The sequence below is a fragment of the Tachypleus tridentatus genome, chromosome 2 (assembly GCF_004210375.1).
Source record: "Tachypleus tridentatus isolate NWPU-2018 chromosome 2, ASM421037v1, whole genome shotgun sequence".
NCBI classification, from domain to species: Eukaryota; Metazoa; Arthropoda; class Merostomata; order Xiphosura; family Limulidae; genus Tachypleus; species Tachypleus tridentatus.
Genome location: NC_134826.1, coordinates 146,748,331 through 146,763,557, shown reverse-complemented (window position 1 = coordinate 146,763,557; position 15,227 = coordinate 146,748,331). Strand labels below are relative to the sequence as shown.

Genomic DNA, 15,227 nt, shown 5'->3' with positions numbered 1-15,227 from the left:
TTTGAGCTTTGAACTAATTGCATATAAGTATATACGTGCGAGTAATTGAGACAGAGAGGGAGTAGAAACCTTCATGAAAGGTGGGGCCCGAGGGAGGATACCCCAAGTATTACTTGATGAAGGTTTGTTTGGTTGGTTTTTAATTTTGCGCAAAGCTGCACGAGGACTATCTACGCTAGCCGTCCCTAATTTAGCAGTGTAAGACTAGAGGGAAGGCAGCTAATCATCGCCATCCATCACCAAGCATGTTTGATGTGAGGGAGGGTTCTCCCCCGTGACCCTCAGATTACAATTTGAGTGGTCTGGCCATGCCACTTGATGAAGTAGTAATGTCAGTAGTTCCAGAGTATTCCAAGTCATAACTGGAATAAAACTAATACTTACACCTGTTTCATCTCTGTTACCATTTATATTCTAAGTGAAGGAACGAGGCTTAATGACCAATCTTACACGAGTTGAACTGTGACATATACATCCGTGTTCACATGTGCAAATAATGTCTATTTGTTTGTTTGTTTTTGAATTTCGCACAGCTACTCGAGGGCTATCTGTGATAGCCGTCCGTAATTTAGTAGTGTAAGACCAGAGGGAAGGCAGCTAGTCATCACCACCCACCGCCAACTCTTGGGCTACTCTTTTACCAACGAATAGTGGGATTGACCGTCACATTATAATGCCCCCACGGCTGAAGGGCGAGCATGTTTGGCGCGACAGGGATGCGAACCCGCGACCCTCAGATTATGAGTCGCACGCCTTAACACGCTTGGCCATGCCGGGCCTTAAATAATATTTAAATTCTACACGAACGTCCTCTGTTGCTCTTTTCGTTAAATTTTCCTGGCTATATTTCTTATTCTCGGGAATGTAGTCTAGTGCGATAACATATCTAAAGGAAGCATTAATAAAATGGGAAAGTTTAAACAAGAAGTTACAAAATAGCAATGAATAGCAAGAAATAGGAAACAAATGTGAAAAGTGTGTGACGTTGGAGCAGATTGACGTAATTTTATAATACACCAATTTCTAACACTCGTTGACCTTCCAATTACCGATTTGTTTTTAATACCCTTTACTAATCATAGGATTCAGGTGTCTTATCTTACTGGTTAATTTTATGTGTTTGTCCAACTGGTTAATTTTATGTTTGTCTGATAAAATTTTCAATATAAAAAATGAGAGAAAACTATTTGGGTCAAATTACTCGCTTTTTGTGTAAGACAGTCACAATAATTACGATATTTCTGTTAATATATTGTGTTTTTTTTTACTTCAATGAGGAAGTCAATAAGTTACACTTAAAAAATAATATACTTATAAGCTGATGGGGCTGGACCCTAGTCAGTAATTTTAAATTATATTAGCCGTTTAAGTGCTATTTTCCAACACCCATGAAAGTTTCTAAAATAAAATATATTTCGTGAATTCACAAAACCATACCATTATAAAGCAGAATACAAACAAAAACTAGTAGTTTTAATAAAGATATCTCATGATAGTTCGTTATTTACTTTCTCGAAAGAAACTGTCTTGCAAAGCTTCTCCGTAAAAGTAAACAAACAGTTGAATGCAATTAATATAAAATATCGAATTTGTTAAAAATATAATTTTAATATGCTACTAGTACTTTCGCATTTTTTAAGGTAATGCAAATATGGAAACTTTTCTGATTGAAAATAAATATTTTATGCTGTCCCAGAATATCTGTGTGATGGAATTTATCACAAAGGATATATAGGGTTTCATTGCACAACTCTTACAATATTGAACGCATTTCATTAAAAATAAAATGTTTGACCCTTTGACATTTTAAAGTCTGAGAAATATACTCTCGGTTCCAACGGTTTCATCACTTATATTCACACGTCACAATCTTGTTTTTCGTTCTCATACACTTTCATTTTTAGCCTATTTTACTAGCAACGACATTTTAAAGTGAACTTATACTTCCACCTGTAAAAGAGGATCTCTCCATGTAATATACAAAAAACGTGTATGATTAAATTTTGAATATAACGTTTAATATACAAATACACTTCAGTCAAGTCTTGATTGATGATAATATGTTTTTGGCCCAGTTACAAAAATGGTCTGAATATACGTTTTTGGGCCAGATATAAAAATGGTCTCAATATACGTTTTTGGTCTAATAAAAAAAATGATCTGAATATATTTTGGCCTAGTTACAAAAATTATTTGAATAGACGTTTTTGGTCTAGTTACAAAAATGGTCTGAATATACTTTTTTAGCCAAGTTACAAATTGGTCTGAATATACTTTTTGGTCTAGTTACAAAAATGATCTGAATATCCTTTTTTAGCCTAGTTACAAAAATGGTCTGAATATACATTTTTTTGCCTAGTTATAAAAATAATCTGAATATATATACCTTTTCGGCCTACTTATAAAAATAATCTGAATATACGCTTTGGGCCTAATTATAAAAAAAATAATATGAACAAAAGATTTAAAACGATAAACCTGAGATTCACAACATCAAAGCATTTATGTATCACAAACTACAGTGACTTAGAATGAAAACTATAGATTACAGTAGTTAACTTGTGTTAAACAACTGGTGGTAGCACGTTGCCTTAAATTTATAACCGTACATAACAACAGCTAGACTGCTGTGTGACGGAAATTAGTACCTTGCCTTAGAGTGAAAACTAGAGATTACAGTAGCTCTTAAATTTCAAAGGTTACAATAACTCTAGTTATTCAGCAGCTAGACTGTTGTTTAACTCATAGCTTATGAAGCCTTCTATTTCTCTCGTAACGTGTAAACTAATATTTTAACGGAATTATGTGTCACAAACAACACTAAACAAAGTACAGTTAGAATATAGAAACCGAAGAAATCATTAGATTTTTTTTTTTTTTTTGTAATATAAACGAAATAGATATTCATTTCTGAGTTCGTGTAACGTTTCAGAACGGAAACTATACATGAATCGTTAAATCTGGCGTTTAAAATATTTTCTGAATAGTCAGATTAAAACCAGTTTTTTTAACTATATAAAGTGTTTTGATTTAATATCGTCAGTAAACAAGTATGCAAACACCACTTGGAATAACTTTCCAAGACAAAAGATCTGGTTGGCTTTCCTGCATGTTAGGCCTGTCGATTCATAAGCTCGTTCAATGTATTTTTGCGTTAATAAATCTTACCTAAGAGAATTAATGGTGCGGCGTTGTAATACGTTATAATATGAACAAAGACGTGTATCAGAAACGGGAATCTTAATATTGTAACGTTATATGAGAACGTCTGGTTAAAAATAATATATATAGAAAACAGTACTAAAGACTTCGATATTTAAAGGAAAAAAGTAAATTTACGGAACCCGAAAATAAAATCGATTTTATGATAGTTGAAGTCCTTACGGAGGGCAATATATCGAAGTAATAAATTACAGTTTAGATAGCCATCCAACTGAATTAGTTATTTTCGATACAAAATAATGTATACCTTATCTAAACTTGAAATGTGGCCATTCATAGAGTTATTGTAATTCATTAAATTCGGTATTCATGGCATTAATGAAGGTAGATAGATAGGCTTAGCTTTCTATACAATTTCTATGATTTTCATGGTATAAATTCTGAATGATACTGATACCTCGTGAATTAAAGTATCGAATATATACATGTATTTTGAAGTCTTGCTATTTTCTATTGCCTCTAATGTCGTGCATAACTTTATTTTTACCTTTGCTTTCGTTAGCTCTATATTTTATTGCGTAGTTTTTTTTTAATTCGTGTTTCCTTTGTTCTGGAGTGAATTGTCAAGCGATTTCGAATTTCGTGGCCTTAGCCGTAATCTCGTCCAGAATGTATAGGGTAAAGTTTTTTGTTTTTTTTAGAAGAGCAAGATTATTCACATTGAAAAAAATTACTATAATCGATACTTTATTTACACATAAAATAGCTTGTAAAGTCCTATCACTCGACTTTGTCTTTGGTTTTGGAGTTAAAACATTTTGTCTCAGTGTGAAAAATCTGGAGTTGCTTAAGTGTAAAACTATTGTATTCGTACTTGAATAAAGTTTGTCGTGGTAATAAATAAAATAAAGACGGCTTTATGTTTTGAATGTCCTGTTCTCGAACATTGTCCACGTAAAATAGTTAATTTTTTTAAACTTTAGCTCTCAGCGTCGTTACCGTAACTGATACTTAAACCTTTTTAAAATAGGTTTTGAATTTTTCTTTTCTTTTCAAACATGTAACCACCTCTCAGTTGAGTTAGGTGTTACGTGTTAGAGTGAAACAAACGTTAAATGTTTTAGAACTAGTGTAAAATAGCTATGTTTCGTTTTACCACTCACTCAAAGGATTTATTTTAAGATTAATCCCAGAGACATACGAGTTGTAGAAGCCTTTTTTATGGTGTTATAAAAGCCTACTTAGCGGATAAAGGCAAGAATCTTTTGAAAACTTTTCACATATTCGTACTGATAAATGACTTTGAATGGGTAAGGCTTAGCAAGAACTCAACATGCAAGACTATTATTTTTTCTATTTGTATAGAAAAGTGTAATAAATCACAACGGAATGTTTTATGGCCAGCTGTGTAAACTTTATTGGATAAACTTACGGGGAGCACACGACGCATTGCTCAGTCCGTGAATTAACCTGTTCACGTGGTTGGACTTTATAATAATAGACTTCCAATTATTGGCCAGCTCACGTGTAGTCTTATTGACCAAAAAGGAACAAAACAACATACTAACTGACTGGGGGTTACGTACACTTCAACCATGCATTTATTTAATTGTATTGCCCACTCTAATCATCAGGTCTACCAAATAGTTTCACTGTACGACCTAGAAATAAGACCTACTACATCCTCATTGCACTGCATCACCTAAAAACCAGGCCTACTACATTCTCATTGTATTGTACTACCTAAACAACAGGCCTGCCAAGTAGTTTCACTACACTCTACTACCTTCAACATTAGGCCTACCAAGTGGTCCCACTATACTGTAGTACATAAACATCAGGACTACCAAGTAGTTTCATTACACTGTATTACCTAAACGTTAGGCCTATCAAGCAGTGCCACTACACAGCAGTACCTAAACATTAGGCCTGTCAAATAGTACCACCACACAGCAATACCTAAACATTAGGCCTAGCAAATAGTACCACTACACTGTAATACCTAAACATCAAAGGTTCTAAAGAACACATAAGATTTGTTGTGTGTACATACCGTTTATCTTTGTGATATTCCTACATATTCCATTTTTCTTAATTTATAGAGAAATAATCATTTTTGTTTTTATGTGTGGAACTATATCGCTTTGGAAAATTCTACTGCGTATTGGTATTACTTTATTTCAAACATATTAAGCTACCTTTCTGCTATCACAGTTCAAATTCACATTTCCTCCAGTTATACCTTACTTGTTTAAACAAAATCTCCCTGATATATTGTGTAACGTTTGCATTCATCTTATTGATATAATTAGTCACTATTTCTACTCACTGAAATACTTAATTACATGCTTCTGTAACACCTTCTCTTCAGTCGCGCCTTCCTAAAATCATTTCAATTTCAGGTTAGTCAGACAGAGAGCCTGATAAGTAATAAAAATGAAAGGAGTATACGCGCGCCCCACGCTCGGTGTTGCTGGAGCAAAAATATACCTAATTAAAGAGGGAAAAAAAAGGTTTTATTGATTAATTTACTCTAATTCTGCCTAAAAAATAAATTTAAGATACGCGGCTATTAAAGATTCTCTCTTGTTTTTAACTATGGAAAGAAAAATAATAAAATAAGAGAACGAGTTGTTTATATCACTATAAAATTAACATGCGTGGTCATCAAAGGGTCATTGTTAGACAATATGCTGACAAATGGCATTACTCTTTTTACAAGGGGCCCGGCATAGCCAGGTGGGTTAAGGGGTGCGACTCGCAATCTGAGGGTGGCGGGTTCGAATCTCAGTCATGTCAAACATGCTCGCCCTTTTAGCCGTGGAGGCGTTATAATGTGACGGGCAATTCCACTATTCGGTGGTAAAAGAGTAGCCCAAGAGTTGGTGGTGGGTAGTGATGACTAGCTGCCTTCCCTCCAGTCTTACACTGCTAAATTAGGGACGGCTAGCGAAGATAGTCCTCGTGTAGCTTTGCGCGAAATTCAAAACAAACTTTTTATGAGAAACGGTCAACATAAACATCAAGTGCACCCACACTCAAACAAACATAGACTCAAACTTTAGAAAGACAAAGGTGATTAACTAATCTTCGCTTCTACGGTATTTAGAATCAAATAATATTTAGAAGTTAAGCCTAGCTGCATTAAACTGGGAGTTTAATAGCCCTAGACTAAATTATACCTTAGAGTTTCTCATATTTACAAACTACAGACAGATCAACAGGTTGTGGCGGTTTATGTTATCTTTATTATCTTAGGTACTGTTTGTGAGAACAAAAAAAAATAAATTACCATTTCAAGATCACATTATGCGAGGGAAAATACCGTTTTTTTTTTCTTTTGCAAATCAATTGAAATATTTCTGAAGCGTTGAAACAGCAGTTTGGTATGGGTTTTTGAATTTCGCGCAAAGCTACGCGAGGGCTATCTGCGCTTGCAGACCCTAACTTAGCAGTGTACGACTAGAGAGAATGCAGCTAATAATTATTACCCAACGCCAGCTTTTGGGCTACTCTTTTATCAATGAATAATGGGATTTACCGTCACATTATAACGCTCCCACGGCTGAAAGGGCGAGCATGTTTGGTGTGACGGGGATTCAAACCAGCGACCCTCGGTTTACGAGTCGAGTGCCTTAACCACCTGGCTATGCCGGGCCTTGTTTCAATCTTGTTTGTAAAAGTAAACCTAGCGTCAGGATATTTATAAACATAGCATTGAAAGAGCCAATACAAGTTTATTTCGGAACTATTTAAATACAGTAGCAATCAACAATATTAAGAGAAAATAAGAGGGAATCCTCAATAGCTGCGACACCTGAAATTCTTTTAAGCAGGATTGGAGAAAATGAATCTATCTTCTAGCTGGTTGGTTAAGGCGCTTGTTTTAACGTTCCTATCCAAGTAGAAGTTTTAAAGAAACGCGTGACTAAAGCCGTGAAAACAATAGGCTATAAAGCTGTATTGTGTTCAGTCAAAGTGTGAGAAACAACAGTTTTGTCTATTAAGCACGCCTCAATTGACAAATGATATCCTTCGTGTTAACTAGACCGTATAGCTATTGTAATTTAAAAAAAAAAAGTCATTTATGTAAAATATTCCTAAATATAGAAATCTGGTGAGGCATAACTTTGGTATATCCAAAGCTTTACATAAACTCCAAATAGAATTGCAAGATTTTCAAAATATTTTGTTCCATGAAATACACTGATGTTATTTTATGCACAATTGTTTTTCTGGTTTTTGTGTGTAATACCAACAGTTTGTTTTCTCTGTAAAGTTGGCTAAAAAAAACCTAATAAGTTTTCACTTGAATATTTCAAGCACTTCTTACCGACTAGATTATAAGCTGTGGTTGAGCTTTCCACCGACAGCAGAGAGAAGCACAGAGCAGCTTCAGGCTATACCTAAACTTCGGGCTCATCAGGGCGTAGATGATAGGCTTCCAGATGCTGTTCAAGACACCTAGCCACAAAAGGCAGAAGTGTAAATAGTGGGAATTCACAGGTTCTTCTGCCACTTGTTCGTAAATCCTCATTGAGAACCAAGGAATCCAGGAAACTGCGAAGACCAAAATCAGCACGAAGGCCATCATGTGGTCTGGATTTGAAAGGTTCTCGCTCATAGCGGTGGCGTACTCTTTCTCCTCTTCGGTCATGCTCTGTCGCAGTTTGTGCATGGTAGAGAAGATATAGAAGTAAGAGTAAAAAATGGTGGCGATACTGGGCACCAACACCAAAACACCTAGAGTGGTGCTGTAGGGCAGCATGTTACCGAGCCCAAGAAGACACACAAATCCATCGCGATAGAAAAGGCCTTTGGAGAATCCCAGAAGCGGTGGACAGCACAAAAAAGATGGATGTTAGCCAAGTGAATACCATCCAACATTGGCATCGTGTCCTTGTCTGAATGGTGTCGTAGCGAAGTGGTTTGCGAATGGCCAAGTACCGATCTACAGCAATCCACATATAAGTGTACATGGTAACACTCCATAATGTCAGTTCTACGAAGCCAGCTATCCTGCACAAGAGATCTCCGTATATCCACTCTCTCTCGTGATGGCCGGGTATACAGACAATGGAAGGATGAGCACTCCACAGAGAAAGTCAGCAGTGACCAAGGACAGAATATAGTAGTCCATAGCTTCCTTCTGCACAGATGAGGTCAATATGGTGGCAAGAGCCAGTACGTTGGTCCCAATCACCAACACACATATGAGCAAGATGACCACTGCCTCTACAATTCTACCAGGTGTCACCACAGTTGTTTCATCACTGAAACCATCTGACCTTACAATCATCGTTGTGGCGGTCGTCGAGAATGACAATACGAGAATGGACTAACTGGATGGTTGGAATGTTGGGAGATGTATCATGCTTGAAAGAAAAAAAATAAAATTGAAATCAGATAATTTTCTGTTTAATAACAAGATATTTTTACTACATATGATAGTATGTTTGGGCTTTAACAAACTTAAATAATTTATGCTAACAGTTTCACCGGTCTTTTCGTCTGATTAACCATAATATTTGGTAACATGTTCTTGCAAAATCATTTCTTTACAAAATATCAACATTTCAAAACCAGCTGAATAACCGACTAATTTATATTTAATTATGTTACCTGTTCTTGTTTGTTTGTTTCTGATAAAGCTACACAAGGGCTATCTGTGCTACCTATCCCTAATTTAGCAGCGTAAGACTAGAGGGAAGGCGACGAGTCATCACCACCCACCACCAATTCTTGGGGTACTTTTTTACCAACAAATAGTGAGATTGATCATACATAATAACGCCCCCCACGATTGAAAAGGTAAATATGTTTAGTGTAATACGAATTCGAACCCACGATTTCCATCTTGCGAGTTGAGCGCCCTAATCACCACTCCATACCGGACATCTTGGTATAGAAACCCGTTTTAAGTGTTACAAACCCAGCAACTTTGGGCTAAGCTATTGTAGGAAAGGGTAGTGTAAGAGACTTGAATGCAGAGAACATTTTATCAGTAAAGGTTTGACATCTGTAGTAGCAGTCAAAGTTCAGTATGTCTAAAAATCATACTGTGATTAAAATGTCTCAACTGAACTCTAGAAAAATGTGCCAGTTATAAATCGACAACACTGAAACAACGAGTGGAGGTAAATCGAAAAAATTCAATTTTTTTAAAGTTTTATCTGGTGTTATAAACATCAGAATTTTACGTATCGATTCCTTCAACACAACACTTGTTACTTGTGCTGAAGTTAATTCATGGTGTATAAATTTTTTGAAAACTTAAGACAACTGAATATTCTGTGTGAAACTGTAAAAAATACAACCCGTTGTTAACTGGACGATAGTACTTGTTTCTCTGGTGGTTTACCTAGTAACAAAAAATGAACCTAATATTTGATGCACCTACAATCGGAGAAATTACAAGACATGTATTTAAGATCATCCGTAACGTTAAAATAATGTTAGATTAATTAGTACACATATTAATAATTTAAACAGTTTGTTTGTTATTAAGCACAAAGCTACAAAGAGCTATCTGTGCTCTGCCCACCACGGGTATCGAAACCATGTTTCTGGCAGTATAAGTCCGCAGATATATCGCTGTGCTTCTGAGGGGCATTCAGACCGTTAGATACGTAACTGAGCTCTGACTAGCTAACAGTGACAAAGAGTTTAGAGCACAGCATGGACAGGTGTGTTAAGGCGTTCAACTCGTAACCTGAGGATTGCGGGTTCGAATCCCCGTCGTACCAAACATGCTCGTCCTTTCAGCAGTGGGGGTTTTATAATGTGCGGTCAGTCCCACTATTCGTTGGTAAAAGAGTAGCCCAAGAGTTGGCGGTGGGTGGTGATGACTAGCTGCCTTCCCTCTAGTCTTACACTGCTGAATTAGGGACGGGTAATTAGAATCTTCAGAAATAGAAATACTCCCGTTTTGTTAATTTATAGTGAAAACTGCTGTGTTCAATTCATAAGAAGCTAAAATCGATTATTGCGAAATGACACACTATAATTGTTGCGTTACAACAACAGGTTATTTTGTTTTTTGTTAGAGTATAATATAAACTTCGGAATCTATTTCATATGAAGGTAAAACCGGATATAGTGAAGCGATACTGTATGTGTTTGATACGACAGTAGCCTTGAGCCGGATATGATCCAGTCGAAGTCTATTAAAACCTTGTTTCTACGTCATCTTTCGTCTATCTATAAAACACGTATCATCGAAACCCCAGGTGACAGGATTACTGCACAGTGCCTGGATAACATGAGTCATCAGTGGAAAATCAACCTTGACACCACGTGCCAAGAAGTATATCGCATGTCTGTAGTATTAGAGATAGAAGAGACAAAAAACAATCTTGATAAAGGCTGAATTGTACGAAAAAAAGAGTCGTAAGTACGTGCAGATTAATAATGAAGTGTTAGATTAACCTTTAATTCAAACAAACAAAAAACAACGTATCTGAATGTCTATTTTGCTTTGCTGCAAAGTAACGCAGAGAAAACATTTTTACAGGCGACTTTAAATTTCACAAAGTGGTGTGATACTCATTGAAAATAAATGTTTCTAAATAAAAAACAAAAGTTAAGTAAAAATTTTATTTCTCAAAATAAATTACGTATATATTGATAAAAATTTATTAACATAATTATGGTTTAAAGTGAGTGAGTGATTTGGTGAGATACAAAAAGGGACGCGATAATTATAACTTGAAAATAGAGTGTTATGTTTTATAGTTGAATATAATACACGTATTATATTCTAATGAAAGTGATTTCATCCTCATAAGTTCTCTAACACCTGCAGAGAAAATTGTCGTTAAGGCTATTTGCATTTCTATAGGGCACTCAATAACCAATTTAAATTATAATATAACTGATGTACTATAGTTGCCCTAGCGGTGTATATTAAAGTTACATGTTAAGCCAAATTAATTAGGCTTTATTGGTGAATGTGCAAAATAATTTCATTGGTTTGGTTTCAGAAACTCCCTACCAGTTTATAAGAAGCTGCGCATATGACGATTTCTTTCCTTTAAGATCAATTATTTTTGTGCAAAATCGTTATAATTATCACCAGAGGGAGCTATCACAAACAGTTATCTTACACATTTTTTATTCCATTCTTGGCTCTAAACGAAGCTTTTCAAATATTTGGTACAGGCTTGAAGTATTTGCTTTCACGAGTCGCCAAGATCCTGGAAAAAGTAAATATTACTCAGTTTCTTGAAATTTCGGGATAGTAGTAAAAATAAATACTGTAATTTTTTCGCGAATCTCTGAGATTCTAGAAGAAGAAAATATTGCAACTGTTTCACAATTCGCTGGAATCCCAAATCCAGTAAATGATGCGATGGAAACTGTTTCAAGTAACTTTGTTAAAGTGTTGAATTATTATGTTCACGGTTACGTAACCACTGACACTACAGACAGAGAACCTTATCAATTCCTAAGTACCTAGAATATTTAGACTTAGTGAACAGTTTCGTTTGAAAGTACCTTCGCTTGATCATGCATCCTATAATTTGTTGGTTTGGTTATTGTTAATCCCAAGGCTACTTAATGAGCTGTCCGTGTACTGCTCCCCACAGGTATCGAAACTCAATTTTTAGCGTTTTTTGTATGTCCTTAGATTTACCAAAAATTATAAAACCTTTATTAACTAAGTACAAGCTACCGTAATCAGATAGAATATTGTTACAAAATTGGAATCTTCGTTAAATGTTAAAATTACATATTAATGAGCAAATTAAATACATGGAAATGTAATTAATGTTTAATATTAAAACATATCAAACTCTTTTATTAATTCAAGGAAATAAAAGCGTTTGATATGTGTTTCTTTAAGTTTATGTATAAACTTGGTTTATATTCGGCACTAGACAGCCTTTCAATACACTACTAACTTCATATTAAGTCTCACGCACAGTGATTAGTTTAAAGTTATATGAACATTTCAGTAGTCCTTCAAGTAACCACACGAAGGTGTAATGAAAGTCATTAGATATCACGTGCGTGTCGTATCCCACAACATACTGCACGGGCTTTTGATAATAATAATGAATGGTCTGTGGGCTTTAACAGGACGCTGGTTGTATTTGTTTTCCAGAATAAACCTTATAAAATATTCAGTTAGTGATTTTAGACACACCTCGGAAATAAAGTCACCGGACTGTTAACAAAAATAGGCTTAATGTTCAATGGTATGTTAATATTGTTTTCTCATCTCATTTTAAATTCCCAGTTTACTTGCACGAAAACCTAGTTTCATGAAAAATCGACGGTTATTGAGTTATTTATAATTTCTTATAGTTTGTCTTTGAACTTTTGGTAACAATTACGGACTGTCAGTATTTAAATGTACAGGTACTGGTCACCATTATATTATGTAATAGAAGAAGATTTTAGCAGCGGCATATCGGTTCATGTAAAGTTTCTGAGTTTGTATGCTCCCCTCCCCATATCTACAAGTCACAACTCTACCTCTTGACCATTTTTAGATCTTATTACAACCGTAGCTATTGAAGATTCCCCCCTTTATTTACAATAATAACGTAACATACCCAAACCATTTTAAAACATCCACTCGTTCTTACTACTACAGAGCAAACCACAATACTTAATATGTTTTATCTTAAAAACTAATTCTGTCAGAGAGAGCTCGTTCTGGAAGATATTGATATGGTTCCTGGAGTCTCAAGCATGTGATAAAACTTTCCTTATTTTTAAGCAACATATCAGTCTCGTCTTTAAGTATGCTCTGAACAGTGATTACTGACCCTCGCAATATCTCACATTATGTGAAACAATCAACCTTGCGTTGGTATGGTTTAATACGGACCTGGCATGGCCTGTTCGTTAGGGGCAATCGACTCGCAATTCCCAGATTGCGAGATCTAATCTCACTACAGAACATATTTGTCCTTCTAGTCAAAGGGATTTAATAATGTAACACTCAATCTCACTATCCCTTGCTAAAGTGTAACTCGAGAATTGACGGTAGGTTGTGCTGCCTTCCATCTAGTCTGTCTGTTCAAAATCAGATATTATTAACGCAGATAGACCTCGAAGAGAGTTGGATTATTCTCGGTCACAACATTTAGTTACACGCGATAACAAAAGCATTATTCTCGGTCACAACATTTAGTTACACGCGATAACAAAAGCATTATTCTCAGTCACAATATTTTGTTACACACGTTCACTAAAGCATTATTCTCGGTCACAACATTTTGTTACACACGTTAACTAGAGCATTATTCTCGGTCACAACATTTAGTTACACACGTTAATTAGAGCATTATTCTCGGTCACAACATTTTGTTACACACGTTCACTAAAGCATTATTCTCGGTCACAACATTTTGTTACACACGTTAACTAGAACATTATTCTCGGTCACAACATTTAGTTACACACGTTAACTAAAGCATTATTCTCGGTCACAACATTTAGTTACACACGTTAACTAAAGCATTTTTCTCGGTCACAACATTTAGTTACACACGTTAACTAGAGCATTATTCTCGGTCACAACATTTAGTTACACACGTTAACTAGAGCATTATTCTCGGTCACAACATTTAGTTACACACTTAACTAGAGCATTATTCTCGGTCACAACATTTAGTTACACACGTTAACTAAAGCATTATTCTCGGTCACAACATTTAGTTACACACGTTAACTAGAGCATTATTCTCGGTTAGAACATTTAGTTACACACGTTAACTAGAGCATTATTCTCGGTCACAACATTTAGTTACACACGTTAACTAGAGCATTATTCTCGGTTAGAACATTTAGTTACACACGTTAACTAGAGCATTATTCTCGGTCACAACATTTAGTTACACACGTTAACTAAAGCATTTTTCTCGGTCACAACATTTAGTTACACACGTTAACTAGAGCATTATTCTCGGTCACAACATTTAGTTACATACGTTAACTAGAGAATTATTCTCGGTCACAACATTTAGTTACACACTTAACTAGAGCATTATTCTCGGTCACAACATTTAGTTACACACGTTAACTAAAGCATTATTCTCGGTCACAACATTTAGTTACACACGTTAACTAGAGCATTATTCTTACTCACAACATTTAGTTACACACGTTAACTAAAGCATTTTTCTCGGTCACAACATTTAGTTACACACGTTAACTAGAGCATTATTCTCGGTCACAACATTTAGTTACACACGTTAACTAGAGCATTATTCTCGGTCACAACATTTAGTTACATACGTTAACTAGAGAATTATTCTCGGTCACAACATTTAGTTACACACTTAACTAGAGCATTATTCTCGGTCACAACATTTAGTTACACACGTTAACTAAAGCATTATTCTCGGTCACAACATTTAGTTACACACGTTAACTAGAGCATTATTCTCGGTTAGAACATTTAGTTACACACGTTAACTAGAGCATTATTCTCGGTCACAACATTTAGTTACACACGTTAACTAGAGCATTATTCTCGGTTAGAACATTTAGTTACACACGTTAACTAGAGCATTATTCTTAGTCACAACATTTAGTTACACACGTTAACTAAAGCATTATTCTCGGTCACAACATTTAGTTACACACGTTAACTAAAGCATTATTCTCAGTCACAACATTTAGTTACACACGTTAAGTAAAGCATTATTCTCGGTCATAACATTTAGTTACACACGTTAACTAGAGAATTATTCTCGGTCACAACATTTAGTTACACACGTTAACTAGAGCATTATTCTCGGTCACAACATTTAGTTACACACGTTAACTAAAGCATTATTCTCGGTCACAACATTTAGTTACACACGTTAACTAGAGCATTATTCTCGGTTAGAACATTTAGTTACACACGTTAACTAGAGCATTATTCTCGGTCACAACATTTAGTTACACACGTTAACTAAAGCATTTTTCTCGGTCACAACATTTAGTTACACACGTTAACTAAAGCATTATTCTCGGTCACAACATTTAGTTACACACGTTAACTAGAGCATTATTCTCGGTTAGAACATTTAGTTACACACGTTAACTAGAGCATTATTCTCGGT

General features: G+C 35.3%; 1 pseudogene across 1 annotated transcript in view; it reads right to left on the bottom strand.

Annotated features, from left to right (window-relative positions):
• The window catches only part of LOC143245324 (melatonin receptor pdcr-1-like), a 51,020-nt pseudogene that overhangs the window by 22,270 nt on the left and 13,523 nt on the right, over nucleotides 1-15,227 (bottom strand). The window contains exon 2 of the transcript XR_013025570.1: nucleotides 7,496-8,537. The product of XR_013025570.1 is annotated as a melatonin receptor pdcr-1-like (transcript). The remainder of the gene's footprint in view (nucleotides 1-7,495; nucleotides 8,538-15,227) is intronic.